The 27,573-nt window shown below is 38.8% G+C and overlaps 1 protein-coding gene across 3 annotated transcripts in view; it reads left to right on the forward strand.

Annotated features, from left to right (window-relative positions):
* bsk (mitogen-activated protein kinase dJNK) overlaps positions 1-27,573 on the forward strand; it is a 159,571-nt gene that overhangs the window by 81,377 nt on the left and 50,621 nt on the right. For 2 of the 3 annotated variants that reach the window (XM_022066612.2, XM_022066613.2), the window contains exon 2: positions 17,640-17,667. The exons of the other annotated variant lie outside the window; for it this stretch is intronic. The gene's annotated coding sequence lies outside the window, so the exon portion shown is untranslated. The remainder of the gene's footprint in view (positions 1-17,639; positions 17,668-27,573) is intronic. 3 annotated transcript variants of the gene reach the window in all.

Raw genomic sequence — 27,573 nt, forward strand, 5'->3', positions numbered from 1 at the left:
GTTCCACACTGAAAGCATCAACCGTTATCTTGGTTGCTTTAAGTCATCTCTGTTACAGTAGACATCGACCGTAATAGAGGGTTTTAATACTGTTTCATCTTTATTCCGCCTTGCATGGTATGGACCCATTTTGAGAGTCGACAATGCTGCAGCTGACTAGTAGAAAAATGTGGAGTGAAAAAAGTGACTTAATGTGATTCCACTCTGCTTAAGTACAGACCACTTTCCTTGTAAATTGAGAATAGCCGCGTAAGTAATTATTTGGACATAGAAACATGTTGAAAAATTATAATTTTTATCGGAGGCTAAACGCTTATTAAGAATAGAGAGAAGAGAATATCGTGACATTAAACTCAGAACATAAAGCACAATGTGCTAAACAGCTAAATGTTCATAATCCAACGCAGATCAGCATGCAAATTATAATCATTAGAGAGGGAATGAATGCTAAGCAGGCTGAAATGAAATCCAGTTACTTCAGATCTCGATTCTTTATTTTCTTTTTCTTTTGTCGAGGCTGAGACTAGAATATTATGTAGATTACGTGCATCAATTCTGTTAAATATATCAGCCGTTATCCATCTGTAATGAAAATGGATACTAGGAAATTCATCACTAGTTCATGATCACCGACAGGCACTAATGAAAGTGGATTTGATCACGTGTAATGTAAGAAGTCTTTTATCAGAACTATATTTCAAGTTGACAGATGAACGCCATGGTCTGTTGGCCACTGAATTCTAAATGCCGTGTGGTTTGCGTCATTGTGTGTTGCAATGAATACTGTTCTAGGACAGGATAGAAGAAGTAGGTTTTCGTATTTAGTAGCTACAATAAACAGTTAATTCGTACAATTAACTTATGTAACACTTAAAATTATCTTACGTTGCAAATCGAGAAAGATGGCGCTGTTTCCTTTCAGAAAAATGATTATAATTTTTTCTTGAATGTTATTTCGTGTGTGGACGTTTCCAACTATGGTTTATTATCAAGTGTCCGCGGTTCAGTTGAGGTCGTGCCATAATTTTAATTAGCATCGTATATCCGTTGCCGGATGAGAAAATTATACAAAATTTTGACTGGTTGAGTCCTGTTGGTGAGACCCAAGTGTAGGTAGGAATACAGTAATATTGAAATGTATTTTAGAGAACCACGTTTCTGGGTGTGGACTGGCTTCAGCTGACTGTGGATAGGATACATTTGCGGACTTAGTGGATCTTCACGCACCATAACGCATAGGATATATTAGACTGTCTAAATGAGTAACTGTAATCCTCCGAATAAAGACCCAGTGCCATGGAGTTAGTTGTGAAGGGATAGAGCTCTGTTTCTAAACTACAAACGAGCTGCTTCGACCACTGAATAGTACCGTATGTTGCAACACGATTTTAAAATTAGTTTGAACTGCCATGAAAGCCGCATTGTTTTTTGATTGTCCCTCATAAAACTCAACGTCAATTAGCCATCTCTTGCAATTTGAAATGGTGGTAACAGTATCATGTGTGAAGATCTGAGCTGCCCTGTAGTGCGTGAGGAAGTGAGATCTTCGCATTCATTGGCTTATGTGTGCTCTTACATGGTTGAAAAAAAAGTTTGGGCTTATGCCAGAACTTTCTGTACACTTCTCCACCTCATACTTTATCGACTGCGAATTCCGTGTTCTATTCGAACGTATGTATTTTTCCAGCATGAGTTGTATAATTCTTGTCTTCGTATCGAGATTTTTATTATTTCGTGCCTTGTACAGTAGATTCTTCTATTTTAAACTTGTTTCGTCATGTTTACAGTTTAACGGTCAGTTTAATTTGCTGCTTTGAAGTAAGAAACACGGTACAGTTTCTAGTAGAGGATAAAAGACACTGAACTGTTAGCATTGTATTATTAAACGCACAAAGAATATTTCTTGCAAATTAAGTTTACTGTCCGATTGAGGTATCAAGGTTGTCCCTGTGCCTAAGCATCTACGTATTAAGGCGTGTAGGGATCCGTCCTCTTTAACCTTATCACCTCGTACCTGGTTGGAGATGGTGTCGAGGAGAACGTCTGCCCCTGCCAGAAATGAAATCCCGATTGTGTATTCTTTGGTCATTTCTTGACACAGTCTGATCTTCAAGTTCTCGAATTTAAATACCGACAGGCACCCTTTGTTATGCAATTTCTTTTAAACGAATAAAATACGTTAATGCTGCCTGAGTTTCGTTCTCTTAATAGAAGTGTCGCTTTACTTTGTGAAAGCAGCTTAATTGTCTGCAGTGAGAGGTTTGTTCGATTTTCTCTGTATTTGATGGGCTGTGGGTTAGAGGTTTGGACTAAGGGTCAACATTGTGCATCCCGACATGAAAGGAAATCGTTATATTGGCATTTGTATGTGATGTTCACATCAAGTGCATTTCGAGTTCCTATTATTTATAGTTTTCTGACCTTTCTTTGTGTTCCCCAGCAAACATGTGACAGACATGCAGAGTAACCGTGGATGTTATCTCTGTTCCCCACCTGACAACGACAGTTCCACGGGGTATGCAGACGATGTGTTTTACTGTTTTGCCAAAATGTTATATAAAATCTTAGTAAATTAACTCTGACCATTAAACTTTAATTTCTTTCCTGTTGACTTTGATAATGTGTGGTAGCGCAACGTTGAGTATTTCTCTGAAGATTTCTGTCTTCTGGGTTGTTGCGCTGTGTAGTCTGGTCGATGTTTACCAACGTTTCTGAGGTCATACTGCGTCCATCAGGGCGAGTATGAAGTCTTTACAGAAATACTTAACGCTGTGAAAACCTCAAGTATTTCTCTGTTAATAGTTGTGTGACTTTACGTGGTTTACTTTCTTTCTCGTTTGTCGGTAGTGCCCAGGGAAATGACAAAACTAGTCTCAGCAAAATATCGATTCCTACATTCAACGAAAATACTGCATCTGCGTTACAACTGTCGCTGTCGGTTACATACAGGCCCACGCGGCGTTATGACGTGAATGCGTTTCAGTTACTTTCTCGATGTGACGTCAACGGAGTTCCGGAGAGAATCTTTTTGATGTTTATAGGTACATGGCAGTGCAATGTGGAGGAAAGGAATGTTGATTACAGATTCAGGTACTTGGCACACGTGCCACGCCGACTGTACAATGTGAGAAATTCAGGAGACGTCCTCTTACATTGGATTTTCCAATTGATTTTTGTAATGTAGAATCATTACCCTTTCTTTCAGATAAAAACTAGATTGTTAATATTATTTAGATTAACTTTCTGTTACAGCTTCTCCATAAAAATCTTTCTTCTTGCAACATTTAGTCTTCTTCATTCATGTGTACACACTCGTGTAATATTTCATAAACATCGGTGTTCGTACACTTTTATCATCACCGCTGTGTACGCATCAGAACGTACGTTTCAAGAATATCCCCTGGCAGTTGAATTATACGCATACCGCATTTCATATTTTTTGTAGGAATGATTGAAGTTGATGTAAACCTCTGTTTTTTCTAATCATGTTTACAATCTGTATTTGCTGATTCTAAACATGGTTGTGGTTTTCGTGCTCAATCCATGAACTCGCTGCGTCTTTGCACTATAACATATCTGTGTAAAATGTAGTACGTGATCCTGTTTGTAGTTCGGCGTTTAACAAACATGGTCTCTGTCGTATTGATCCAGTGTTTCCTCTGACGTCATCGTGAGACTATGGACAATACAGCTTTAATTTTCTGACCTCATAGTGAAACAACTGTTATTGGTCGGATTGTTCCTGGATGGTAGAATAAACGGATTTCTTATTGTATTCTTTGATGAGCTGCTAACTTTGACCTGGTGCTACAGGTAAATAGAAACGCTTCTAAATAAGATTTTAAGCTGTTCCACAGTTTATATTCGAATCAGAACGACGATTCACAGACAGACACATATACACGTGTATCAGTACTGGTAGTTACTGAGTTTGTGCGTTTTCAGTAAGCGGAACAACCAACATTTCGAAGAAGCACGGATGACATGGTTGGTTTATAAACGTGGACCGCCTGAGAAATGGAAATATAGGGAAGATATTGCGAGTTTAAATATATTGGGTGTCATTTGTGATTTTTAGAGGCTTCGGAAAAATCTGTAGATTGAATTCAGAGAAGTATATTAATAATTGTGGCACTGCACTGTAAACCCGTTGTCCCAAGAAATAGAGATAAAAATATGTGAAAAGACGAGTTCTTGGATTAGAGTTGATGCAACAGACGTTTTACACTTAAAATCAAAGTAGTTCGTGAAGATGATATAAGTTCGTCGTTGTGACTTTCAAGCATTTTAGGTTCCATACATTGCATTGTAAACAGATATCAGGGTTGATACTTGAATGTGACGGTTGTGGTCGTGGTCGTGGTGGTCTTAACGGCCATAACGATGATGCAGCGATGGATTTTCGGCCTTTCAGCGGCGTAATTTTGGTTTTAAAAGTAATGTCAAAACTTGCAAACGGAGCACAAGTCCTACATACAAGCACAGTTCTGTTTATTACATTTTACACAGTGTATAAATTAAATGTGAATCATTTTACTTCAAGCTTACACTTTTCTCGACACGCTTTCTCATAGCTACTTCGGATAAACTTATTGAAGTGTCTGAAGTATAAGCTTAATATATACGAAAATATCGCCAAACTTCATGGTTTTCGTTCCATTTATCTTTCATGATAAAATTTCGCTCTTGGAGTATCATCAGACGTTCCCTCGGAGAGAAACAGGGTGGAGAAATGAATGGTGATTGGGGAACTGTAGAGTTAGGAGACGGCCGTTATCAGTGACGTAGGGGTTTAAGCTCCGTTATTAATGACATCTCCCCTACTTCACGACAAGGTTTTTAAATTGGAGTTCCTTGAACTGGAAGGGAAGTTGCTTCAGTTTCCGTCCACGTTCATCGATATTCTTATCTGGACATCCGAAAACATACAAACGTATTAATGTTCTAGCCAGTTGACTACCTGTAGTTGATTTACCGCGAAGTGTACATGTAGTTTTAAGCCGAATTGTAGGGACATTTGGTTTAATTTTCGTTACAAGCGAGAGTGTCTAGGTCTATAAAGGCACCATTTGCTAATTTTACACGTGAAAGCTGACTTATGGCGGCAATATTTGTAACATTTAAGTTATTTCATAGTCTGTCCAGGGAAAATTGCGTGAATGTGCTGTTGTAAGTTACTACTCACCTGTTTTAGGTTCTCTTTACTGCATAATAGTAAAGCTTTCGGAAAAGAAATGGAAAAAAGCCGAGAAACGTGAATGTTATGTTATGTTAAATTGTAGTTTGATGAAAACGGTCGGTATACCAGGTCACTGGGATCGATCTAGGCTTACGGAATAACGACACATTCACGCGAACGAAGGACAGACTTCTCGATGAAATGGAAAGTAATGGACGTGAAAGTTATTTTCGTGTCGTGACAGATTCCCGATATCGGCAGGAAGATGTTAATCTACGTTCTTCCAGCTATCGGCAAGGAAGGGGATGTACACATTTTTTACATAGTTCAGCTTAAACCCGAGAAGAATGTCCCAGTTCTTATGAGGCTACGTATCTTGCGTAAAATTCCTAGCATGATTTCCAACGCCTTATACTCAACATTCCCATCATTACTTGGTCCTCCTTGACGAAACTTCAAATTCTGGCTTGAAGCTGAAGATTGACCTAGTTTTTAGTTACGGTCTTCAACTACAGTATGGCCGCAACGGAAGTCTTATCGTTTGTCTTTGTTAAAGAGAAATGATTGAACATACACGACAGTTTGAGCACTACGTTGGAACGCTAGTTTCATTCCTCATGCCTTAGAACCACGGATTATTTGGTTGTGAATGGTCAGATTGACGCGTTAGCCGATAAACCTCTGGTACCTATTACATAAATATTTGTATTGAATCCAGAGCCGTTCTGGACGTAAGTGAAGGCAATGTAATGGATTACGCTGATTGATGGAAACTAGTTTATGTTACCAATGTTTGTTCTCAGAATGTTTATTGTATATTTGTATGATCATTGAAAAATTTTGGGCTATCATATCACACAGCTAAGTCTTCGTATGCCTAGAATTTTAAAGTGCTTTCTTGTGTTGTAAATACTTGCCAGTTTTGAAGCTGTACCTTTGATTTAACTGGCGGAAAGTGGACCGAAGCGCCCCGTTGTGAGCAAGCAGATCGATAAGAAATTTTTGCCCTCGCGTGCTGATATTTGTGTCACGCCAGTCAGTCATACTGACATGCTGCCCTGTTCAATTTCCCATGGGAAAACACAGGCTTGTGTGTGTGTGTGTGTGCTCAGGAGATCTTCAGAGGGGGCAGATGGCGTTAATTCGATCTGAGTGCGATGTTTCCATTGCAAGCTCCCGATTGTCACGTGATATGGTTGTGTTATAATTAAAGCTTCTTAATCTTGGACACCAGATGGAATATGTCATGATAACAAAATGGATGTGTGGAGATTTTTTATCCATTGTAGGCAATTTGTTGGTGACGATATTTTCTAACGTCGTGCACAGTTTTGTGTTTGTTAGCATGAAGTAAGTAGTGCTGAGGCGAGGAAAAGTAGTGAATTATGCAATATTTTAAAACCTCGTATATTTTTAATATGGGTTGCTTGACTTTCACTTTGTAAACCAACTTGGCACGCCCTTAAAAATGGTTCATTAATTGGTTTACCACATAACCAGCTTTCGTAAGTTACAAAAGCGAATTTGAAACATAGGCAGTCAATCAAAACGCGTGTCATTTATTCCATATCGTGGCTTTGTTCCGTTAATCTGTGATTCCCGTTTGTTATGTATGATATGTTCCCGAAGTACACAAAGGAGCCCTCGTAACTGTCGTGTGTGTTTTTCTTTCTAAGTCACTAACGATGGTTCGTTATGTTATTTGTTCCGATTCAGATATCGTGTTCGAGATTTTAAGGGGGTTTCTGACCGTGTGCCTTTTTGCGGGCCGGAGTTAGAGAGATAACCGCTGACCCCCGGCTGCGGGATGACCCTATTTATTTGTTCAGCCCCTCAGCGTTCAGTGACTTCTGTTGGGTAGGGGGTCGAACCTTTATCGCCGTAATGTTTGCTCCCTCGAATTGCCTTAAGTCATACTTAATAACGCTTATCTGTTCTTTATGCCCGATGGTGGTCAGACTTGCAACAATCGAAAGGAACACCTGTATTGTATTTACGATTGTCATTAAAAACACATCAGTGGACTGTGTTCTCAGTTTAATTTCAATATTATTAGGTACTGAGAAAGACAAAACGTCGTGATTGAATGGTCTAAAAACATTAACACTCGTTATGTGGTGTCAATATTTGCAGAGTAGACCTAAATGTTGTGCTCGTAGCCCTAGTTTTAGCATGCGGTCGTGTTTAAGTCTTGCTTTTTTGACGTTAGTATCGACATTGAATTTTAACGTGAATTGACTGGAGAGGAAATTGTACTGTCTCTTTACCTCTACAGCGGTTAGAAGAGAGCGTTTGATTTGAATTGCTAGAAACACTCGTTAACGGATGTCCTGATTTTGTTCCGTGCCAGTGTTACTATTAGTTCGCTGATGCACCACGCCTCGTTGGGTTTTGTGCGTGTTTAACCCCAGTGCCGTACCACATGGAATTTGCCGGGCCACATGCCACGCATGCCTGTCACAAGGGTATCTTACTGTTGCATAGCTTTCGGTAGGTGGGCCGACACAGCCTTGACGTATCCTCCGAACGCTGAATAGCTTCAGGAGATCAGATGCCTGCCGCTTGTCTACGTACACAGTGCAGCTTTGCAGTTATATTGAGGCCGACAAGAGATGGAACTGAAGAGGCTGCTTTGTGCATTTCAGTTGAAATGGGTTGAGGAAAGGAACCTTTGACTTTTAGGAATAATTGAAGAACATGGAGTAATAACACTCGAGGTGAACGCGAAGTTATTCTTCCGTATTATGTACATTGCCATTCGACCCCTTTAGATTTTCAGAAATTTTGTCTGTAGCGAACCCGAAAGCTTTAATTCGTAGACCATGTTTTTATTTGGTATAAAACGTACATTGCTGCCAAGATAATACATGGTGCGGCAGAAAAGTGAACCCATTATTTGTTACGACTGGTAAAAGGAAGTGCTTTGACTGATGGATCAAAACAAGGATGCGAGAACCGAGTATTTATTTACGTAAGTTAAAATCGGTGATCGGCTTATTTTATTTTAAATTCTTTAACTATTGTGCATAAATCATAATACAGCGGCAGGTCCATCTTTATTATTAGACGTTCAGAAAACTCTATAAAACTCCACACAAAAGTTCAATAAAAAGCTATCCAAAAATCTTTTCATAAAATAGATAAAAATACTATATAAAACATGATTAGAAAAACTATCTGGGAAGCTCCATCCAAAAAACTCTGCCAACTTCAGCTTTCTGATTTTATAATTTCTGGGGAAAACTCTGGGATTCTCCGGAATATAATTAATTTGTGGCTTTGTTTCATTTGTGAAAGAACATCAGTAGACCTGCGTAGGCGGGCGTAGATTACACACGCGGCAGTTGTGACTTATAAGTTGCTGCTCCATCATAATTTAAAAATTAAATGTGGATACTACCAGATTTTTAATATCGTTATTTACATTCTGGAACAAATTAAGTCCTGATTTCAATCATAGACCAGAAGTACGAGCGATGGGAGGCACACGCAAGTAATTAACGCGGTTTCGACGAGGAAATTTGTTTGATAACCAAAATACCACTAAGTGTAGAATGCAGGTTTAATTTTTATCCCGTTATTTGGAGTTAACACAGTTTGATAAATGAGATTCCCGCTTTAACCGTGCTAGCTGTTCTTTATCTTATTCAACTTCCATACATCTATTTTGTATTCTGGTGCTGGGTGCCGATAAAACAAATAAATCAAGGCGATGTTGGATAACTAAGCCTCGGATCCAGAAACTTCGGGAATTACGGAATAAATTCGTATTTATTTCTTTTTGTTCTCGTCATTCTCCCCATCAGTTATTCTCTCTGGGATGGGTGTTCATTGTATTGAATTTATTAGATTATGGAGCTAGGATATTATATTGGTCGTGTGTGGGGGGGGGGGGGGTGTTACATGCGTTGCTGTGCGGTGTTGCTTCTTAAAACTCCTTCTGATATGCATCGAAACTCTTTCATACAGACAAAAACACACTTTGTGAGATTTCAGGTTCTGAAGACGGCTATATTCTGGGTTGTTGCGCCGTGTAGTCTAGTAGTAGTTTGCCGACGTTTCAGAGGTGCTTGCTGCCTCCATCATCAAGGCGAGAAATATGTAATATCTTCTGTGTTGATTTCGTGATCCACTGGTACTCCATACACTGCAACACAACCGGAGATAGGGATTAGGTCTATATATTGGGCCCAACAGAGTAGGTACCTGAAGACGGAGATAGAGCCCCATTTCCGAAACGTCGTTTTCTATTTTATTATTCTACTAGACGATGGAAAATATCCAATGAAATTTTTGTTCAAGTAAATCTGGCTGACTATTTCATGAAACGCTACATCTTAATCTCAAGAAAAATTTATGAAAATAGCTTCTGCATAGATTTGAGAAGCAACGGCTACGTCCATATGAAAATGATGTATTGGCCCCCGTCATTTAGGCAGCCGCGTCCATCACTTGGAATGTTTTTCATGGCGCCTGAACTGCCGTTTCGCTGTCCATTGCAGTCCGGCACGTCTTGTCCTTTCAGCAGCAGACGCCTGCTCTGTCTGGTCCCAGTAGCATTCCTCTGCCTTAAGATGGGCGTAGGCAGGAGATTTATTGTACTTTCGTAACAACTTTTGTACTTTAGCTAAGTTGCGTAGTAGAACTTAGATTTGAATAGCCGACAGGGTCCATTATGATGTGCTTTGTCTTAAGATGGTACACCTTTCCAGTCTCGTCTTAGTCTCGCTGTAGATCGCGTGTCGTTTCAAAATTGAATTATCGTTATCTGCATCATCTGTATTTTTACATTGGACTTGGTGGTGTATGATAACGTGTGCAAATAAATAGGCCTCTGAATTTAACCTTTCAGATTCAGTTCAGTTTTAACAAATAGTTTTATTCCAGTACCATTTGTGGCGTAATTTGACAGTTTATAATTAAAACGATACAGATTAAACTTCGTGGGATCTGATATGTTAATTTATTTTTATCTCGGTTGTGTATGTGTACGCACGCAGTTACTGTATGGTTTAGAATGTTTCAGTTTTAAGCTATGCTTGAGGCAGTTTCAGGTTACGCGTGTGAGGTGTATGCAACAGTGGGACCAATTTCATTGATGGTACACCTTTTTGCAGCAGTGGGAACCGATGACATTTCATGACTACAATGACCTCCGCAGAAACAATTGTTACAGTTGTTATTCCTTCCCATCAAGGGTGATGTAAGGCCACAGCCGTGGTTCTCAACGAAGCAACCTTTTGACATTACGGCAAGTCATGTAGCGTCTTTTAGAATCTCTGTATACTCAAAAGAGTACACCTTACCACCAGCTTATCTTTTTTCATGTTTGCCCTGTCAGAATTCAAGTGCTGCCATTGCAAAGATCTTTAGCTGCAAATACCCTTACTTAGTAATGTACTCTACGGTAATGAGATTCACACGTGGTACTAAACTTTATGGTGCAGCGTGTGGCGGACTTTATAGCCTGTGAATTACAAGTCATTGTGCGGCCAGACAGCGGATTCTCGTCCTGACAGCTTGTCTGCTGTAGGATTTGTAGTACTACAGAAGTATTGATTTGTCTATGAGTTTTCCAGAGTTTGTTTCTTCTGCCCGAAACGCTTAATAGCATTTTCATTCCGTCAAAGAACTCCAATTCGATATCAGGAATGGACACTGTATCCACACCCTTTAAGTAACTTTAAAATGTGGTTAATAGTAGTTACATGTGAAAGTTGTCTCTCTAGTCCAGCTGCCTTAATTTTCATTGGTTCTCCGTTGGTCGTGATAAAGTCATCATCTGTGTAATAAGCAGTGTTTGTTGGTCAGCATTTGCTGTCGTTAAGGGATGTCTGGCCTTGTGTGATAATAATATATCAATTTGTGTTGTTATAACCGTTGCCATGGTATGGAGATTGTCCTGTTAAAGGATTCCACATTGCGTAATCTCACACCTTTTTTAACCACATGAATTGTCGGTCCATTCAGAGAGCTAGGTGGTTGTTCATCGATACAGCTTCCATTTTGTTGTAGAAACTCGCAAGCCTCATGTAAACAACGAAGAAAGCCACTGTAGTAAATTATACGACAGAAAACACACTTTTACACAGTATATAAGAAAATGCTGTTGTTTACTTTGGGTAGTGATAAAGAAATGTAGAGTAGTGACGCAAAAAGGTCACACGTTGAAAAATTTCATGACATAACTGAGAAAAGCGCGTCCCTCGTGGCTACTCCAGCTACCCTGAACGCGTATGCATCGTCAACAAAATTTGAAATATCAGATTTGGTCTGTCGGTTGCTCCGTTCAACGAAAACTTTGCCATAAGGTCGAATGTCCAATAACCTTCCTGGTTTTTCTGTGTGTGTTTGTCTTCACAATGGAAAACCTTTCACTCTATTTTTGTTTCCTGTCATTTACTTGTTGGTTGAAACGTAGTACGTTGAGAATTGTGTCCTCATTGTGTTCTTACCAAAGTTGGAAACATTTAAACAGGCTCTATGAGAAATCATATAGACTAGAAGCTTTATTATAGCATTAAAATGTCAACGCTGTCCCTAAAAAGTTATTTTTTATCTTGTAATTTCATGAAGAGGGATATAAAATGTGTCAAGTGAAATAAACAACACATTTTATACCGTGTCTGTACACAAAATGAATTCCAAAGTTTAAACCACATATTCAGAGCTTTATTGCTATATTTCTGCCATTAGTTCCATTTCCATTATTCGTTCTGAAGTAGTTTTAATATTAAATTATGACATTTTAAAAAAAGTTGTGTCATCACCAGCGTATGGTAGCTGCAGAGCGTAGGACAAGGAAATTTTTTTTCGACCAGTTACAGTAATAATTTTATATCAATTATCTCGTCTCCATTTCATAATTTTTCTAGCGTGTATTTGCAGTACACAAAATTTCCCCCTAAAAGCGGACCGCTTTTATCATAGATAGAGGAATAGTCTTGCCATAGCTGAGACCATGCGAGAGTCCTGTGTTCACTTTTTCAGCCCAGTGTTCGTTGCATTTATGGACAGATTTTTACATAATCAGATGGTTTTCCAGGTTCTCTTTCCAGTTGTCTTGCAATGGACCCGATAACCCGGCGTATTGCCAGGGCGTGTTTAGTTGGCATTTTACCTTTGGCCCGACTCAAGGCTGAAATAAGCCAAGTTAGTTATTAAATCTTCAAGAGTAAAAGCTGATGTAACTTCTAGTGTATTTGGCACTCTCTACTATCAACTACTGTGAAGGTTGGGTTCGTATTGTGATATGCTGTAATGAATATCATTGTGCAGGATGGTAATTGTAACTTCTGTAAGCCTTTATTTAATTAATCCGACGCTCTACACATAAGAGCACAAGACAGATATCGAATGTCAGTGGAATTAGTTGTGCCAGCTTTAAACATGGGGATTCTATAGTTCAGCATCCGCTTTGTCGTACGAGTATTGGTTGAGCAATAGACAGACGTCTATCGCGCTGCTGGTTGATTGTGCATTAATGTATTTAACAATAAGCTCAATGAGGAAATCAGATTTGCATCTAATCATATTCTGCACGCTTTAATTGAGATGTCAATCAGATCTGTCCTGTCACTCATGAAACCTATTCCTGTACAGTTTTCATCGTACACCAAAAATCTAGATTTGCATTCCGGAAGTTCTGGGGTTTAATCTTTGCCGGGACATCAGCCATCTTCTGAAATGCTTGTTTCAGGTACAGGCAAACCTTAAAATTGGCCACGACCACTTCCAAGCACGTTTGTATCGTTATGTATAATATTCATATTTCATTCAATGGCATTACTTGTCGGTTAAACGCGGTAGCAGAAAGAGATTCTTAAAATGTCCCAAGGATAAAATTCATTTCTGTTGACACTGGTTTATGGGAAATTTCAAATGTTTTTTGTTTATACCTTTCTGTCACCAAATGCGCTCAGAAAAGAAATACGGCCGTGACGTCAAGAGCGTAGCGTTACGCACAGGAAAGGAGATGCTTCATTTTTATACCAGTGAGATGTAAATTCGAAAAAGAGCCCTTTTCTTGCAGAACTGTTTCATGTCTGATTTCATATTTGTCACAACCACACAGTATAAGTATATGCAGACTGAAATCAATTTCTGCGGCTAGAAAAGGATTTGTTTATTTCCCCTGAACCAAACATTGTACACACTGTCTCACTAGCATATCAGTTGCAATTAATGTAGCCTGGGGAAATGCAATTTCAGTTGGTATACAAACGTAACAGCATTTTGTATGCATTCTGGAATTCGTGCCTAGTACACAGCCGTTGATGATATTGGCAGTTTGCGCTGGAGAGGTTTGTTGTGATATGAATGCACGCTGTGTAAATTAGTAGCCGTACCAGCGACTGATTTTTATTGACCCTCTGAAGCAGATGTACTACTTCACAAATTGTATTCCACGACTCATCAGTAGCTACAGCATGTTATTCGATACTATCAAAGAGAGCTGAAATTCTGTTCTAATTTACCAGTCCATCCGATCTAGGAATGCCTCCGTGAAGTAGTCTTTAAGAAGGTGATACTCTCAAATTTGGTCAAGAAATCTTCTTTTTGCTATGGAACCCGATGGTTCATAGTCGTAGATGGTTGTCTTCTGGGTTGTACAGTCCAGAAGACAGTCATCTTCGAATTCACCGCCATTAAAATCTCAAATCCTTCTTGTTCATTATCGTGTTAACATCACGTCGCCACTGGACTCTCTACCGATCTATGTGAAATGGTTCACGCTTTTACAATATATTTGCTGAAGGCCCTAGCATTATCCTCCACTGTATGTTTACGTTTACAAAGCCCTTTCTCTCCTTGTTTTTCCGTGTTACATGTCCTCTGCATCTTAACCTCTCCGATTTATTCGCACCAGCAATATTTGGTGAGGAGTACAAACTGTTACTTCCTCTCTCATGTGTTCGAATATTCTTGAACACGGGCCTAATCTATACTCCTTTCCTTTGGCTGCATACCAGTCTTGTGTATAAACTACTACTAGATCAAAGTTTTTGTGGAGAACTCCGTTCGATGTACCTGTTCTAAAATACTTCTAGGAGCTTTAAATTTGCACTCTTTAGCCATCATTGAATGATCTTATTAAGGAGGATAAAATGAACCGGTTACAGAGAACTTACGGCAGATACAAGAAACGCACAAAAATTGTATTCAGAAGTTCTGAAGGCACGAGGCCACTTGGGAGACCCAGACAGATTTCAGTAGACAAGTGGATCTTAAATAAATAGGGTGTGAATAACCTTGACCAAGCATCATATTGTATTATCGGTCCTGGGAACCATTGCATCTGACCCGGCACGTTACTGATTTGTAAGTAAAGGTGGACTTTTTAGTCAGCTGTTTAGCCAAGTGGTCATTTTGAAACGTGGCTTGTAAATTAACATAGAATCCTTGTGGTAGGTAAGCAACCAATAATAGCTCCCTCGTGGATATGAATTTGCATGATGGAACACGATTTGTGACGCGAGTAAACTATAGTGTGATGTAGCGTTACATGTTGATTGTGTATTGACTCATATTGTAGTGGTTTGTATGTACTAATACAACTCCCCCCCCCCACCCCCCTAATTTCTGCAACCAACAACGGGAGTTTTGGGACTGAAACCAACCCTCAGTTGCTTGCTGGTTTCCTGTGTGGCGTTCTGTGAGTGATGTGTTGTTCCCAGTTGTTATTCCTGCACCATGGTCAAACACTCTATGCAATATGCAAGCAATTATGATTGTTGTGCCTTTGGCATAACACGGAAAAGTAATTTCGTATAATGATCGAGTAAGCAAAGAACATTTCTTGGGTTATGATCGGCGGGAAAACCAACTTTTATCTTAACTTCATGGATCAGAGTCCTCCATAAGAAACCAGTAGTTGTCCGGTTAGGTAATAGATTTGCCGCGTTTTACGGAACTTGAAAGATTTATTACTCTGTGCACGAGAGCCCATCACTGGGCCCAGTCATGAGCCAGATGACTTTAAGATCACACTGTCACACCCTGTTTCTGTAAGATCCACTTTAATATTATTCTGCAATTTGAGTCGAGGCCTTCAGAATAGTGTATTTCCTTATGAACAGTTATGGAATGTAATGAACCTTTTTTATTTCTATGAAAAGGTTTCAAACGTCCACTTTATTTAAGCAATGCACTTAAATTAAGTACGCCTTTATTGCTTTATTGTTGTCGATGCGGTTCACACAACGGATAAATTTTAATAACGCCAACGCAATCTATAAATGTGGTCTCACATTCCCTTGAGGAGACAGAAACCATTGGTTTCCTCGAGTCGAGCCTTTTGTTACGGTTATCATTATGCAGGTTTCGTCTCTGTGGAATTCTAATTAAAATTATGGCTTAATGGAAGCTTCTTGGCGTTTCGTATCGACCTGATACCGTGAGTGGAGTGGGTTCTCTTACCTGGGGGTTGACATCTGTCTGCAGTTTGAAAACGTGTGCGGATGGAAATTTTACTGCCGGCAGAGTGATATCGACCCTGCGTAGGTGGATACGGTTAGGCTGCAGGATTAACGATGGAAGGATATCCTTTGTTGCCTTCTTTGGCTGCTTAGCTCTGGCGCGTTGAACGACAGTCACGTTTAAACCGGCTACACGCATGGCTAATAAAAGTGAGTGATGATTGGTCGAATGTTGTAGTGCCCACGTTTCACGCTAAGAGTGTTTCCTACGCTGGCAGTGGCAAACATAAGAAAAATATTGTAATACATTTGTTAATTGTCTGAATTTTCTCTCCACTACTTGAAAATTCCAGAGTATGCTTATCCCATCGCATCTCGTTTTTCGTCAGTTGTTTGTAGATTACAATTAGTCAGCAGAAGTAATATTATCAAATGAAATGTGATTTGTGAAGGAACATGGATTTGAAAGGAGCTGTAATTGCGTGCATGGAGGTACTTTCTCGTCATTTGTCTTGAACAGCTGATGGAAAATGTCGAAAGTTGTTTATCAGAATTACTCCAGTTGTGACCCGGATATCTCCCGAATAATTCAGTTGTATTACTGCTGCACCAACCTGCTGAGTGAACCACAATTTCAGATAATTTATTACTGTAGCGATCAGAGATAAAAGGCTGCAGAGTAATTTATTCTCATGTTGTCGGGTCTTGCTTTAGAGCGTGTTTAATTACGAAGTAAACTTGAGTGATGTCTTCGTCAGTTGTTTTCCTTAAACACAGTAAAGTGTGTGTGTGTGGATCAAGAATGTGGCCTGTACGTGGCGACTGTGAGGTTACGACTCCCACTTATTCATAAATTTCGGAGTTTGATTATGATTCGGTGACTGACTGTCGCGACAGACTTTTTGTAATTCCTTGCGTTCTCCAGGACGATTCTGAAATATTGCATTGAAGCATTCGAACATGACAGCCGTGTGGCGTATTCCACCGTGTAGTACCATAGAAATGAGCCGACATTTCTGTGTTGTTTACAGACTCCGCGCTGACGGTGAAGCACTTTGTAAGTATCGATTAACTTATACGAGACTGCACGGTGCAATATCCCAGAAAACTATCTTCATACTCGCCATTTTGAGAACCTGAAATCGCACAAAAGTATAGATATAAGTACGTAGCATAACAGTGTAAATTGAAAAATGTAATGAAGACTGTACAAGAACGTGTGTTGCCTACGTTCCTTCATATGCTTCAACCTGTATGGCAATGACAACAACAAAATAGTTGTATTATTTTCTCAATTTCTTTGCTTGATTTTCATTTATATAAATTAATAATTGTACTTGCGGAGAGACGAACTACTTTAAAGTTGTATCATTGTTATTTTTATTATTTATTTAGTATAATAATTTATTTTGTATGTTGTTTGTCCAAAATTGAACTGATTTTAATTTAATTTTTAATTTACTTATCCATAACATTTAGCTCATTTACTTATTAATTATTTTGCAATAAATTAATATTGTACTTTATATATTCAGTTTATTGTTTGTTTGTTTTAGTATTGTAAGATTTGTATTGTTGTTAGTGCTTGGCTGTTATCGGCCGTTTCGGCTGTTGTCAAGCACTTTAATAAATGAATTGAATTGAATTACCTGCATTTTGGTGCCATCATTTCGTCTACTCCAAATATAATCGTTACATCACAGTAGATCGGTCGCCAGAAACTCGTTCGCGCGAACAGGCCGCGACATCTCATGGTTAAATTCATATTAAGCACCAGGATCAGGTAAAGAAATAATGAGAAATGATTTACAGTAAACCGGCTCAGATAAATCGATACATATATTGGAGATGTTAAAGGTGCGAATGGTATCAATAATTCCACTGCGGTTGTATTCCATCGTGTCTCTTCAAATTGCTTTGTATTTGTTTTCTGAAATGAAATTTCAGTTTCAGATTCTCTTTGCCCAAACGAAACGTGGGACACGAAACTGGATATACAGAATTTAATGGAAAATTGAATATTGTTTGTTTCGTTTTCGCAGGTTTGAGTGGCTGCGATTCCCAGAGAACGTAAGTATTGCTTCATTTTATGTTAATCCGTTTTCAGGTTTTCACTTTGTACTAAATATTTATTTGAAAGTTATTGTATTTGTAGCTGTCATGTCAACGTAAGCCTAGGCCGATTTTTTATGACTCCAAATGGATTGTTTGAAGTGTAGATGAGATGAACATAGAGTGCCATTGCCACAAGGACAGAAGATACAGATATTAGGACGATTAATATCAACCGTAGCGTGGATGGGGTTAGTTATTACAATAGAAGAAACACTGTTAAATATTATTTGCAGTGTAGACATGATGTGTGCACCAATTTGAACATGTGTAGAAGTTCGACTTTTTAAATTCAATTGGGAAATATTGGTCTTAAGAGGGTGGACATATACACATATTTGGTAAATACAAAGATAGTTGTTACATTTTGCATTGAATGACATTTAATAATAATCTGGTGATAGTGTAGGTTACTTTGTGTTTTCTAGGGGTATAAGGAGATTACTGATTTTTTATGGATTTTCAAGCGATAGCCATTAAATTGGTTACTGTTAGCTTGAATACATATCCTATATCTGCGTGCTGTGAGTTGAACGCGATTTGGAGAAGCATTAGTTTCATGCTGGAGGTAAAGCGCTAGACAATAAACCAAAATGTTCCTCTCGACGATGTGAGTGACAGCTCCCCAGATGCAATTTGCTATAATACACCTTGTAGTAATTGCCTCCGTTCGCAGAGGAATGCTGTGTCATAAGAAGACTCCCCTCTCACATTTAAAGCAGAAATTGACGTGGGCCTGTACTGTTTTTAATCTTGCAGTCAGAGCCGAATTCATAGTCTCGCCAATGTGTGTTCATCTGAAATTAAGAGAACGTACTTCATCTTTCTTCGTTACATTTTATTTTGTCTTTCCGTTGGCTTCGTTTTTATCCTGCGTGTTTTATGGCAAGAATCTAAATATCTTTGCTACTCCATATACTACTTGCCGATTTATTTGTTCTTATTTTCTTCTTATTCTTCTTCGTGCTTTCAGAGTTCGTACAATGTATATAAATGGAACCGTCAGTTGGATCTGTCGGGTGAAAAACTTCGCCTTTCTACCTGCTTCCCGTTAGTATACAGACATGATCAACTATACGTCGTCTTTGAATAAAAGGAACGTTCTATTTGTTCATAGTCCTTTGACCTTTTATTGTCGTCTGTTCGTTGCAGTTGTTCCATTTTTGATGGTTGTAATAAAACTAGGATAGTCCAGAAATGATGTTCCTGTTGACATTTTGATTTTGATGCTCTATCATTTTACTTACATGTCTTTCATTCATCACAAAATTAACACATTTCGCTTCATGTAAGAGCGATAGGGAGAAACCGTTCCTTGTTGTTTGAAATTTGACACAGCAGAAATAACTTTGGTTGAGATTCTTGAAATTTGTGACCCTCGATTTTTTCATCTTCCTAGTGATTTATTTATGCTAATTTGGTGGTAGAATTAATAATTATTATAATTTGGGTAGAGTGGGAAGGGTTTCTTTTCTTCTTCCAAGTTAATGAGGATCGTTATAAATTAGGAATTGATTATAAAAGAGGGTAGCTTGCCATCGCCTATGTTAAAGTATTAATTTTAGGTCCGATGTAAGCTTTGTGTGCAAATACTATGAACCAGTCTTATAAGAAATTGATTATCCGTCCTAAAATGTGCAGTGATTTTCTGAATAAATTTAAAAATCTCTTCCACGAACTGCAGTTTTTTTAGTAATTCTTGAGAGAAAAAAGGCTTGGCTAATAGGAGAGAATGAAATGGATCGGAAAGACGGCAAAATGGCTGACACGTCCCGTCTAGCTTGTAAGCACGCGTGTAGCTGCTTTGGTTAATGTTTACACTTTTAATTAGCTCGGGACGTAGTTATGAATAACTTGCGTAACAGTGGCAAAAATGAGTGCACTAACTTATCTTCATTGAACACTTTTGCGTAATCTTCTTAAAATGAAAACATAGTTTTCGGAGCGAAGAACTCTCCTTTGCATGAAATAAAAGTCTTTCAACTTCTGACGTAGCGAAAAATAACATGTGCGTTCCATCTATGAATTAAACTGTTTCAATTATCAATACGTTTGTAGCTATATTTCGTGCAGAAGTAGAGAGGAACTAGCAATTTTCCTAACGTAAAGAAGACTTTTCTTCACTCACGTGTTTGTTGAATTTGTTGTTTGTGTATTGTGTGCAAGCCTACATGCTGAGCGAAGTTACAGAACTGAAACAAGCATTAGCGCTATAATCTCTCCTGAAAGTGGTCTAATAATAGCGTGTGAGAATTCGAGCTTCAGATTCGTTTTTGTTACGTTGATTGCCGAAGAACGTTTAAAGGCAAAGGTAAATTCAAGCTCACTTCTGCACGTCAGTAGACCCGACTACACCCCCCCACCCCACCCCCACCCCACCCCCACCCCGCTCCCACTCGGCCAAAGATTATCCTGCGAGTAGGATGCTGCGTTTGCATGAGAGATGGTAAAACGAGCAAAGTTGTCTCTATGCTTAATTAAACAGTACGCCATGAATACGTGTGGGGATGATGGTATAATTCTGTTCGTTTTGAACCTCGGCGTTGGATAGAGTGGTCAGCTTCTGGAACCCTCTGAATAGAAAGTGGCGTGGGCTTCAAAGCCAGTTTGTACATGGCTTTGGTCTGTCTCTGCCAGAAATCTTATCCCGGTCGTCTGTTCCGTAGCCATTCGCCGCAGTTACTGGCTAGGACTACAATTATCGAGTCCCATAGGACTGACATCCTGGTTCATGACAAATAACAGATTGTTAGTTAATATTAATATTCTCTGTGCACATTAATGTTTAATGGAATTGCGATGTCATATTTTGAATATGTAAGTATATATTAACAACAGAATAAATCTGTCTTTATTGAGTTTAAAACTTGTATTACGTGGGCGACAAGAGTGTTTCAAAGTTCAGTATTTAGAACAGCCTAATCCAAGTAATTTTATCAGATGCCTAAACTGAGATTGTTTTTACTTTCTTAATATTTTCCAATTTTTGGTTTGTCCCTTTCCAGAGGATTTCACAAAAATTTGTATATTTTTGTATTTACTGTTTCGTGTTGCGTGCCTTGCCCGTCCTGTATGTTCAGTCGGTAAAATGCTAGTTGGAGGGCCAATTTGTAAGATCTTCATATCGTACCATTTATTTATTCCAATTTATTTCGCCTTTGATTGTGATTAAAAATTATCTCTCTTCCCAATTTTCCTGCCACATCATTAGACGAAGTTACTGTTGGTAACTAGTTGTAATTTGGTTAATAACTCGAATAAAATACAGTGCTTTTAACTTTACAGTTGACTTAGGGTGCTGGAAAAGAGAGCATGGTTTTTTTTCTCTTCTTTTCATAAAGGAAACCAGAAATTTAATTTATGGACGAAGTATTAAAACATCGGTCGTTCGAACCCGTGGGTTCTCAGTTAACCATGGTCCATTACGGAAATAAATAATCTGTCATATTCATTGCTGTATCGAAACGCTCTTTTCCGAGAGGTGTGAATCCATTTCGTGTTGTGCGACTGCCTGAAATGTCTGTCATCACAGTGTGATAATTAGAGGGGCTTGCCTTGTCTGGAAGGACGGCTGTTTCATATGCTAAGTTTCACAGTTTTGTTGGTCTTCGTTGTATTTGTTAGTACGTTTTCTACCAATTTGTGTCACTCAGACTAGACGGAACGAAGACCGAATATTTCACATGCGGGATAGCATTTCCTCCCGGTTTGTCTGTCTTTGTTTTTGTTGTCAAAGTCCCCCCGGGATAGGAACCCTGACTTTGATTTTTTTTTTCTCTAACAAGATCCAAAAAGACGTTCTTCCTAGGCAGATAACGGAATGGTGTGAGTGAAGACACACACGACAAGACGTCACATCGATCAATAATACACTCTTCAGATCTGTGTATATGTTGCTGGCTTTCAGGTCAGATGCCAGGGAACACATCTTTGAGCGTATTTCACACGTGGATACGTAGACAACACTTTCGAAACGTAATTATATTACCTCCGATGTATATATCGCCGTCATGATGAAGGCACTATTCATTGAATTGATTTTTGACATGCTCTGTCCCAACGACTAAAAGGCTTATTATATATTAGTGAGCGAAAATAGTTTTAATAATTCTGTTTAATATTTCCATGCTTTATGCGTAAACTGTTATAAATGTACTACCAACATACCGATGGAAATCGATCGTGTCTCTGTTGCTAAGTCATATATGCGTTGTATTCAATACATGGTTATGTTTTGTGCAAGGGAATTTAAGTGTAAGACTATGCGATTGAATAAAATAATTGTGCTCATGGTCCAGTCCGCCAGAAAGACTAGTAAGAATTTTATATGTCCTTCTACAAAATATGGATCTGTGCGTGTTTTTTAACTTAATTTCCTGAGGGAACGAACGGACTGTGATGCATGTATGTGCTCCATCATTTGAGCAGCGAGCAGTCGCGGTCCAAATGCGCCGAAGTTATTTTATATTTTGCGTCATCACACGTCCCGACGCTGACAGATATTAAAACAATAACATGTACACAAAGTTATACGTAATTTAACTAACTCCGTGGTTGCAAAGTCCGCCTTGAAATACTGATATTTTTTGGCTGGTCACGAAATTCTTTACGTGTATGAGACACGAAGGTTTATTGCGTTGAAGATTTCCTTCTTCTGGGTTGTTGCACTGTGTAGTCTGGTCGATGTTAACCAACCAACATATTCATCACCCTGATGACAGAGGCAGTATGACCTCTGAAACGTTGGTTAACATCGACCAGACTACACAGTGCAACAACCCAGAAGACAGAAATCTTCATACTCACCGCTGTGAAAACCTCAAATCCTACGTTTATTGTGTTGTTGACACAAGCCTACCTATCTGCTTACCCTGACCCAGTTCACTCCGGCCTGCCCTTTATTTCTAATAAAAAATTTGTATTATTCTCCAGTATGAGTAACATTTTTGTGATTGATCTTCACAAGTAAGTCTGACTACTTTAACTTCGGTACATTTAGAAGATTGTTTTACCTATCCTAAGAGTGTCTTGTATCCATCGTTTGAGCAAGCTGGATTGTTTTGTGAAAATCGTTTGAGACCAACAAACCACGCGTCGTAATTTTTAGCATGATTTACAGCTGTCTTCCTAAACAGTATTGTCATGGAAACTATATTTGTGTAATATGGAGGTGCTTCCATGGCGACCACGCGATTTTCACAGCCTCGGCGAAGAACTTACACGTCATTCTGAGAAATTTAATATGTTTTACATACTGTGAAATTATACAAGGACAAATGTGGTGACCTGTCTGCCTTACCCATTCCGCCCACTCATTCAGTTAACATTTTATTGAGATTCATTCAGTAATATATCATTAAAATAGAGCAAAACCTGACTTTTTCGAGGCAGTTGATTAGCAGCAGCAAGGATCTTGTTTCCCGCTTTTAAACAATTTTGGTTTCTCCTATAGACTCCTAGTAACTTGGTGCCTACATAATGCATGCAATAGAACTGGTTTTTAATTTGCTTTGTGTGCGCCAAAGGTGGATCTGTAGCTTATGTGGGTGGTTGCTGTGGGGTTTTTTTTTCTCTCTCGAGCTCTTGCGAAAGCGAAAGTGGAATTCATTGTGGCAAGTCGAGCGTTAAAATAAGTGCTAGTATTCTGAAAGTTAAAAGTTTTCTATCCCCGAATTGTGAACGGGTGCAGAGCAAGTCGACCCTACTTTAATGCCAACTTTATCCGGTTTGTAACGTGGCTTTGGCTCCGTGGTTTTAGCAGGGTGGCCATTACATTTTGCATTGAGGAAATGCCACTGTTCAGAACACGTAAATTAATTTAAATTTTATTCTCGTGTTTTAGTTTAATCGGTTTAGTGTGCTATCAGTCGCGGATATCTAGTGCATTCGAGTTAGACTACTAAATTGTTATGCTATTATAAATAATCTGAGCTTGGTAGTTACACGATTACTTTTATCCACAAATTCAGTATAACTTTAAAAGCGATCAGTAAGTCCCGAGATGCGGTGTATGTAATTTTAGGAGCGAGATTTCTTTATTTTTGCCCCTTTCACTACTTAAGTACAGTGCAGCTTCCGTATCATACTGCCTTTATATTCCGTGTAGCTTGTGGTTGTATTTTATCTGTACGTCTCGCTTTATCCCACAATGACTTTTGAACCAATCAGTGTATTTCCATGAAATTTCGATTTGGTAGCGATATTTAATATCGGTTTTTGAAATATTGTGCGTAATAGAACATCGAGGAAGTGGCACTTTTATTAGGTTTTTTTCGGATTTAAACATCTGTGATTCGTTCATATAGTTAATTGTAGGTGGCATTTGTTCGTTGCGGCACTGCCCAGAGTCCAGCCATCCGGCATCTGGGGGCCAGTAAGGTCATCTGGGCAGGTGATGTATGCACCCAATTACTGGCCCTGCTCCCGTGTATTGCCCCTTGGGTCAACTGTCATGGATGCTGCTTCGTGCCAGAAATGAAATTGCTTTTTCGTGATTCTCGTCTGTTTATTTTTTATTGTTTACACTGTACCTATGCACTCTGCTACGGTTTGCTTGTTTGTGCATGTTAATTTAATTTATAGTTGTATGTCAAGTTGTTTGCTCGTAGACCTTGTTACGTATCTAAGGCTGTTGTTGGTTTTAAATAAACATAGAAGTCTATGAGAAGTAATTAAATTAGTTTCAGGATGCTTAATTGCTGACTTCGCACTTTCGTGAATTTTTAGTACGTGATTTATTTGGTTCTCGTAGCTGTACGGTGTGAATCGTTTGCCGACATGAACACACCAAGTTTATTCTACCTAAGCGCAAGCCTGCGCTTATTCCGGGTGAATGCACTTCTCTGTCTGTAGCTGACTAGTCAATTTGCGATTACTTTCTGAAGGCAGAAGTATGGCATCCTTTCACAGGAACGCTAGAAAAAGTAAGACAAGAATTAAACATTTCCTCCCTAAAAATCTTTCTGTTTCGTTTTCTCCGACTGCCGATAGCATACCTTTAACGAAGGGAAAACCACTTTACCAACGGCGAAGTTTGGTTCGGTTCAGTATATTGTACTGCGATGCCGGTCTGTACATTTTTCATGTATGTTTATGTATCTAACGATGCAATTAGCTCTAACGTAATGCAGAACGGAAGAAATTCTAACAGTAACAAGAAATTCTGCTTTGTTTCTTGTTTCGTCCATGTTCGTCTGCCCTTGCCGCCGCATTAGAACGAAAACAATAGTTGTTTTTCAGTTGGTGATGTAGCGAAGGATACGCTGTCCTTAACGTTGTGATGTTATTATGATAAATGATCACTTATAATCAGTAGGTATTGTCCTGTTTGGCCAGGGGCAACACACATCCATCATGAACTGCAGGGGCATTTATTGCTGGACTTTGGGCTATGTAATTATATGCACATCTGTGCTGATGGCGAAGGGTTGCTTTTTAAGGGGTGGGGGTTGACTCTGTATGGGCTGTCTCTTTTGCACAGTGGGGTGAAGTCATAACGTCAGTGGGGGCAATGGATGACAAGTTTTTAGGGGAGTCCGTTGAACTTCTCAAATTTGACGTGCTTCAAATTGCGAGTGGTAATGCCGTATAAAGCCTGATTTGTTACAAAGCAGAGCACGTGATTTACAAAGCTCTAATATAATTTTTATGGTGTATTTTAGTCAGTACCATACCCAGCGGTGCACCACAAACCACATTTTTTGGGTTCCTTAGCAGTTAGTTTATTAAGTTTTCATTACGCTGGAAACGTAATTTCAAACTAAATATAAAAAATAATTTTTCCTCCCGTAGGTTTTAGGGTTTTCAGAAATTAGTTTTAGCCGCCATACAGCGTTAGTGTTCAAATTAATTATGTTTTCCCCTCCCCCTCGCTGGTAATGTCTGCTTTTTCGTTGTTTACAGGTGTGTGTTTATTGTTCAGTAATATTGAATAATGTAACTCTGTAAGCCACGTGTGCTTGTGGGGAAATTATTTTCAAACTTTGTTACGTGTTCTGAAATTAATATCGCACAAGTTATGTTATAAAGAAAATAATTGAGATCTGAGGTTGAACCCTGACGGTGAGGTGATACATTGATCCAGACGTACAGCATACATGACGTCATAACCCAGAAGACCAGTGACACACAGGAAGTAGTTTCCCTTCGAATACTTTTGTGGCATGTTATTTTCATCGTGTTTAAATTACGTCTGAAGGTTTCTGACTAAGGTCGGTAAATTTATTCTTTAAAGTCATTTTTGTTTTGTAGATTTTCAGTTTCTCGTTTTTCAGTACTGAGGTACTGTTATGTTCATTAAAAATGGATTTACAGGTTTAAACTTTATAATACCTCCTATTTATTTTTAATGTCATACTAGGAGGCAGGCAATTCTGACATAGGGTATCCGTGGTTTCCCTCAGTCCCTCTGTGAAAAGTGCTGAGATAGTGTGCACATTCGGTCAAGGAAATTGCCTTTCATGTCCTTTCGATTTATTTATTTATTAATCACCCTATCATTTGACATTGTATCGTCTGAGTTACTGACGTCGTTAAATAAACCATAAACATACATGTAACCTTCTCCAGGAGGATGTGGTTCGCGGGCCGCTATTTCGTTACCCCTGATGTCAGAATCTAGGGTATCACTTTTGGTCTCCCTTGTGCGTTTTCTATGGCTATCGAACATTCACACATTTGACTCAAGTTAATATTTTTTTCACCAGTTTTACTGAAGATGCTGTTACCCGGAAGTGAAAGGAGGGACGAAATTTGGTACTAAAACTGCATTGACGCAGGCTATAACTACACAGATACAAGGATTCTTGCGTGTGCCTGCCATGACACCTCTTGGGTTATAATAAACCCTAGGATATTCTTCTAGATAATCTAGAGCAGTTTTGTAAGAGATACTGTAGCAGTCGTCAGGCTTTCGCGTTATTATAAAGCAAATTAATGGTTTGGGTGTGTTCTCTCTCGTACAGAACATTTCATCAACTTGCAACACATCGTGGAGGTTGTTTCCCCTCCTGACTTTTTGAGTAACACATTTTATGTCCAAGCGACACTTAAAGCCATATAATAATGTATCATTTATTGTTAAGAGATGTTTATGTATTTCTTCTTCGTACTATGAAATTATTTTCAACGGAATATTTTTGAATTAACGTTGTGAATATCCATTCACAATTCAGTCAACACACGCCTCATTCACGATGCTGTAATGCATAAGTTTGCCTTCCGTGATGTCTAACTTCAGTCCTGCCCTAAATTTATTTATGATGTGTTTATTAGGACGGGGTCTACTGCAGTTAAAGTGGAAAGAGGTAACAGTTTCACAGTGTGGTGATAATATATACTTTATATCATAAAGACGTGTGTGTCGGATCTGTCAAACTCGAGCATGCTTCTAGGCTACTTAAGAATTTTACTTTGTCGATCGGTTTCATGATCTGATTAAGGTGTGGCTGTTAGAGCACTTTATTGCAAGTTTAATATTGCATTGTGTTCTGTAAACTCGGTTGGGCAATTTGATTTTATATTGAGGCCACATGGGCAAATTCTTTAAGTTTTCTGTGTCAGCTGTTGGGTTCAATTTTCAGAAATTCCTTTTGTTTCCGTCCCCCAATCCTGTGGCCATAAGAATATTTGGCCAGATTGCAATATTCCATAATAATCTGTCCAAGGCTGCGCCCATGTCATTGAATCCGCACACAAAATAGTTTCTCTGTAGTGGATTAATTTGACAAATGCTTTTGCTGTGTCTGTGGAACGAAAGTTCGACCATTATTCTGAAATTTCAAAACAATTTATCATATAGAATTTAGTGAACTTCTGGTAGTTCCGACAGTATGCAGTGTGTGTTGCGAACTTCTCAGGAATCGA

Source organism: Zootermopsis nevadensis, unplaced genomic scaffold (genome assembly GCF_977971745.1).
Source record: "Zootermopsis nevadensis isolate Lab colony 2312 unplaced genomic scaffold, Znev_1.0 Znev_ptg000030l, whole genome shotgun sequence".
Taxonomy (NCBI): Eukaryota; Metazoa; Arthropoda; class Insecta; order Blattodea; family Termopsidae; genus Zootermopsis; species Zootermopsis nevadensis.